The sequence below is a fragment of the Grus americana genome, chromosome 12 (assembly GCF_028858705.1).
Source record: "Grus americana isolate bGruAme1 chromosome 12, bGruAme1.mat, whole genome shotgun sequence".
Lineage (NCBI taxonomy): Eukaryota > Metazoa > Chordata > Aves > Gruiformes > Gruidae > Grus > Grus americana.
The window spans coordinates 23928251-23934193 of record NC_072863.1 but is presented as its reverse complement, the minus strand read 5'-3'; positions in this window follow the sequence as shown (position 1 = coordinate 23934193).

The window sequence follows — 5943 nt, the reverse complement described above, 5'->3', positions numbered from 1 at the left end:
ACCGGACGAGAGCGGAGGTCAGCGCCTCCCCTCCGCCGTCCCCCTCGAGGAAGGTGTAGACTGCGATGAGGTCACCCCTCGGCTTCCCTTCTCCAAGCTGAACAAACCAAGTGACCTCAGCCGCTCCCCCTAAGTCTCGCCTCGGAGACCTCTCGCCATCTCGGTCGCCCTCCTCCGCGCACGCTCCGAGAGCGTTGTTCGGCGGCACCGCTCTCGACTGGAACCTGACGCTGCACGTAACTCAACTGAGCGGAAAGGAAATGACGGGCTAAAGGGACAAATACACGATTTAAGGCAGCCGCAACGATGGCAGATGTCTGTCCGTAGCCCTTCTATTTATTTCACAGCGCTCCTGCGTATCAAACGAACGGTACCAGAGCAGAAAAGGTATACGGCGTGGCCACGTTACCCCTCGGGGAGGACGGCGAAAGGAGAGAAGATCTAGAAAGAGGAGAAGCAGCTGGTACTTCGCTTTTGGTAACAGAATTAACATCAACACGTTCCTTCCCTTTGAAATTGAAAACGCCACCCAATTCTCTGCCACTGTTGACCACCGACACTTGTAAAATTTCTAGTGAAACAGCTGAGGAAAACAAAGTTTCAGGTCCCTGGCTAGGGGAAGAAACCAGGCAAGCGCCGCCGTTCCTTCCCCCCGACAACACTAGCAAAAAAAACCAGCCGCTGGGGGCGAGCGTTCCTCCGAAAGAAAAATCAGGTGAGAAACCGCATTTTTTATTTTCAGCTTACCTACAGGATAAATGTCTTTGTAGTTGCTACAAAACGTGTAAACTGCACAAAGATTAAGTTTTGTAACCGATCTAAGGTTCAGTACGAAAAATACCTAAAGGAGTACGCAAAGTCCCACTCATCAACAATTATCTGACCCTGTTTCATATTAAAAAAAAAAAAAAAAAAAAGTAACGCTAATCACACAGACAAGCCCAGGAACCCTCAACATGAGAATCTTTCCGTTCAGCCGGAGGCAGAACGAGTACTTACCACGGGCATCCTCATCTGGCTCTCCGCTGCTAGCAGAGCGGCACGCCAACGCTGTCCGGTACACGCCGTAGTACGCCTAGTTGCTTCTACGTATTTACCGCCGCCTGATTTGATACTCTCACAAAGAGATCGACGAAAAAGCCACCCTTTCTTTGAAAAAATAAAAACCAAAACCACACAGTTAAGGAACGGTAGGCGAACGTATTTCTAAATCATAACCCACGGCTTGCAGGCAGACCAAGAGCAGCTCTGACGATGCGGTACGCTCATCAAACATCTTTCACGCAGGAATAACAGATGTACTCCTTTACCACGGGACGCAGCCGGCACAGGGACAAATTTCATGCTGTTTTTGTCACACGACCGTCCTTCTGCACCAGCCAGTGGGTTCAGAATTAAGGACAGGACAGGCTAAACGCTCACACGAGCCTCCTATCCGTAAGAAACTATTAAAAATAGAAAAAAAAACTTCCACGTTTTAGATCGCGTTGCCTTAGGGACTGCCTCCTTCAAAGCCTGCCTGTTGGGGGGGGGGGGGGGGGCGCGTGTGCGCGCACGCACGCGCGTGAGGCGTGGAAATCGGTCGCAGAATTCAGTTGCCTAACGAGAGACGGCCTTCTCCTCGCAAGGCAAACGTTTCAAAACGTCGTACTCTTTTCCGATTTTACCGGCTGGTACTGGGGTTGCCCTACCAGCATGAGTTGGGGACCCGTCCCTCTGGGTCCGTGCGACGCCAAATTAAATATTCTGCAAGTAACCGAGCAGGAGATGGAAAGTAAGCTAAGATGCTCTCTGCCGTACAACGTTTGTTCGCCATCGTCCCCGAGGGAATCGCACAAAGCCCACGCTTGCCGAAACGGTACGTCGGAGGCCCTACGGGAAACGGCGCTGACGTTTCGCCAAGCTCTTCTCCTGTCAAGAAGAGGACCTTTTCTGCGGCATCCCTATTGGCGTTCGGCCTGCTTTCGGCTCATTCTGGCAGGTCAGCTTTCAGAGAAAGCCTGAGATTTCAAACCGCCAAGCAACATTCACCATTCTTGCTCTCTGACTACGGGGAATTTCAGCGAATCGGAACGCTACTTGGAGCCACGTTCCGGGTCTGTTTCGCCGCAAACCAAATATCTAAGCCACGGACCGGGCCCCGTAGAAAAATTACTTTAAAAGATTAAAGACAAGCACAGTACTCACTTTTCTGAAATTTCTTCCGGTAGCGCCATCAATTTAGCGGCCGAACCCAGCCGTCGAAATTCCGGTGCAACGGAGCGAGCAGGAACGTGTCCGTGCCGCTCTTCCCTGGCCACGGAGCCTTCCGCTCTACCCGTTACTGCGAACGTACGGAGCATCGGCGCAGCAGCACCTGTGGAATAACGCACCGCCCACAGCTATACAGAAGAAGAATCCGAGACGACGGTAGAAGACCCCAGACCAAAAGTCACCGCGGGACTAAGGGACGCGCGGACAGCGCGCGAGGGGCGGGTGTCCGGGACCCAGCGTGGAACGGCCCCGGGATTTCTTTGTTCGGGGTCCCTCTCTTTGGAGGCGCCCCGCCCGGGCCGATCCCGCTGCTGCACCTTTCAGTTACGTTAATTATTTTACAAAATCCGACACCCGGAGACTGCTGCCGGAAGCCTCGGGTCGAGCCCGAAGGAGGAGGAGGAGGAGGAAGCGCGCCCGAGAAGAAGCGTGCGCGCGACACCGTGAACGGGGTGCGAACGCTGGGGCGGCAGCTGCTCCTCCTCAAACAGAGACAGAGAGAGAAAGAAGAGGGGGAAAGCCACAGGGTACAGAGGGCGGAAGTGGAAAAGAGGGGCCGGGAGCCGGACAGAGGGAGGTGGAGAAAGAGGCCGTCGGAAGGGAAGGGACGGGCTGCGGGCAGAGGGGGACTTGCCAGCGCCAGGTTCGCGGTTCCACCCGATAATCGTAAAGGTCTCTGCCAACCTCGACGATTCGGTCGCTTTAAAAAACAATCGGGATCTCGAGGCGGACCGAGGGAGAGACGGAGAATATAAAAACGGTCGCGGCTAAGAGGGCAGAGAGGGAGGAATCGCGAGACAGGGAGAGGCAAGCCGGGCAGGGGAAAAAGTCCCGACAGGCTTCTGCAGCGACAGGGAGGAATTGAAGATTCGAGAGAGGGAGCTGGACAGAGAGAGAGACGGGGAAAGGTAAGACGGTGGCGAGCTACCGGGCAGAGAAGCAGAGTTTAATGCCGGGGACCGGGAGAGGACAGAGAGGGAAGGAGAAAGGAACGAAGGGACGGGCTGCGGGGCAGACAGGGAGGAAGGAAGGAAGGAAAGAAAGAGGGACAGGGAGCCAGACGAACCGCGACGGGGAAAGAAAAAGGTACCGACGGGCTAGGAGGCAGAGAGGGGAGACTTTAGAAAAACAGGGACGGGGAGCGAGACGGAGCCAGACCGAAAAAAGGAACCATCGCGACGGGTGCCGGACAGAGAGGCGGGCCTTCAAAACGAGGGGCAGGGAAGAGGCTCAAGAGGGACGGAGAAAGAGAGAGACTCACGACGACTCGCTACGGAGCCGAGAAGGAAGACCTCGAACAACAGGAACGAGGAGCCGCACAGAGAGAGCCAGAGATGGCAGAAATACCGACGGGCTACAGGACCGAGGGGGAGGAATGCAGAAACAGTGGCTGGGGGCCGGACAGAGAGACAGGGAGAGAGAGAAGGAAACAATAGCCACGGGCTACGGGGCAGAGAGAGCGAGGACCTAAAAAAGGTGGGGACAGGCAGCCCGTCAGAGCGAGATGGAAAAAGAACATAGCGGGGAGCAGAAAGCAAACCAAAAAACCCCACAGCGGGGTGGGAAAGCGAGGGGGGCAGAGGAGGGCCCGCGACGCAGAGGAGAGGCGATGGGGCCCGCGGGCCCAGGACTCACCGCAGCTCTGGCTCTCGGCGCTGCCGGGAGAGCTTGCCAGCGCAGACGCTTCTTTCTCCCGCTCTCCGCCTTTCCTTTGCTGTCACTCCGGTCGCTCGGCTGTCCTCCGCCTAAGAGAATACACGGGTGTCTTACAGCTCCGAGGAGACGAGTCTGCCTAGATGAGTAGCCTGCCTCCCTGCCTCCCTCGGTACGCGGCCGCACCGTGCTTTGGATTACGCGTGGCGACCCTGCGGTGCCCGTCGGCAGCCTGACCTGCCGCGGAGCGCAACGAGGGATCTTTCCTCACCCGGCGAGGCAGGCGCTCTCTTGCCTGCAGCGGGAGGCAGCTGCCGGCCGGAGAGCCTTCCATCTCTTCTTCTTCTTCTTCACCTTTCTCTGGCCATTCCAGCTTCCCTTAGGGCAGCTCCTGTCCACGGCCGGTAAGCGCTCCGCCGCCTGTCCCTTTTCGCCCCCACGCCACGAGGCGAGCCAGGCCAGGCACAGGCGAGGCGGGTGCAGTCGACGGCATCCCCAAGGGAGGGACGGGCAACCACGTCCTCAGCGCGGCCTGGGAGAGGGAAAGAAAAAGCAGTGGCCGTTACTACCGGAGGTCGGCCCTGGCCGGAGACCCTCCTCCTTCTGCAGGGGCTTCCGGAGACGCCGCTCTTTCCCCGCGCTGCTGCCGCTGCGCCGCCGCCGCCAGCACCCCCGTTCAGGAAGAAAGCGGCACAGGCGAGGGCCAGCTTGCCGCCTTCACGCCAGGGCTCGGGGGCGGCCTGGGGCTGCCGGACAGGCTTCCGGAGAGTCCGACCGGTAGCGCTCGTCTCGGGACACCGGCAACGCCTCGCCGCGCGCGCGCTCTCGTAGCACGGCCGCACCGCTGCTCGGGAGCGGCTGGAAGCCTGCAGAAAACCACTCGAAACCGGCAAAAAAACCCCAACCTCGCGCTCCTGCGAGAGCAAGTCGGGCTGTCCGGCAGCCACGTCCGCGAAAACGACGCCTCCCGGCACGCACTGGCAAGCGCCGCGTGGCAGCCATTAGAGTGCCGTAAGACTACACTTCCCGGCGTGCTCCGGGGAGCCAATATGGCCGACCAGCAGCCGCGTGCCCCAAGACTGCAACTCCGGCGTGCCGCGGGAGGCAGCCTTCCACGCTTCCTGACCCTGCGGGGACACCGTCCCGTGCCCTCACCCCAAAGCCGACTCCCCCGAAAGCCCCGCCGAGCCGCGACGGCAGCCCCGAGCTCCGCAGCGCGGCTCCGGGGGGCTGGCCCCCCCCCCGCCCCGCCCGCCTCCCCTCAGCCACCTCCGAAAGGCGCGGACGCCCGCCGGCTCCGGGCAGCCCCCGCCGCGCGGCTCCGGACGGTCTCCCCGCCCGGGTCCGACACGGCGCGCCCCCCCCCCCCCCCGCACGGCCCGGGCAGCCCCCCTCCCCTCTGTGACACGGACCCGCCGCCCCCCGCCCCCGCCTCTCCTCGGAGGCGGCACCGCTGCCGCCGCCCTCCTCGGGGCTTTCCCGGGACCCGCCGGTCCGTCCCGCTGCCCCGCTCACCTTCTCCCTCCGTGCAGCCGCAGCCCGGCGACGCCTCCGCTCCTCCCTCGGCTCACAGCAGCCCCTGCACACGGCTGCGGCAGGCGGTTCCGGGGAGGGGGCGTGGCGCTGCACTGCGCATGCGCGGCGCTGCCGCTGCAGTACCGAATTTGGTCACTAGGCGGCAGCAGAGCACCGAGCGAGCTTGCGCTGTGCGGATGCGTGAGGGGCGGGGCTTGGCGTGCGTCGGGGGGCGGAGTTTGCGTGAGGGGCGGAGTTTGCGTGAGGGGCGGAGTTTGCGTGAGGGGCGGGGTTTGCGTGAGGGGCGGGGTTGGTGATGGGCGGGGTTTGCAGTGTGGGGCGGGGTTTGCGTGATGGGCGGGGGTTTGCTTGATGGGCGGGCGGTTTGGCGTGATGGGCGGGGTTTGCGTGAGGGGCGGAGTTTGCGTGCGGGCGGAGTTGCGTGAGGGGCGGAGTTTGCGTAAGGGCGGAGTTTGCGTTAAGGGGCGGTTTGCGTAGAGGGCGGAGTTTGCGTAAGGCGGA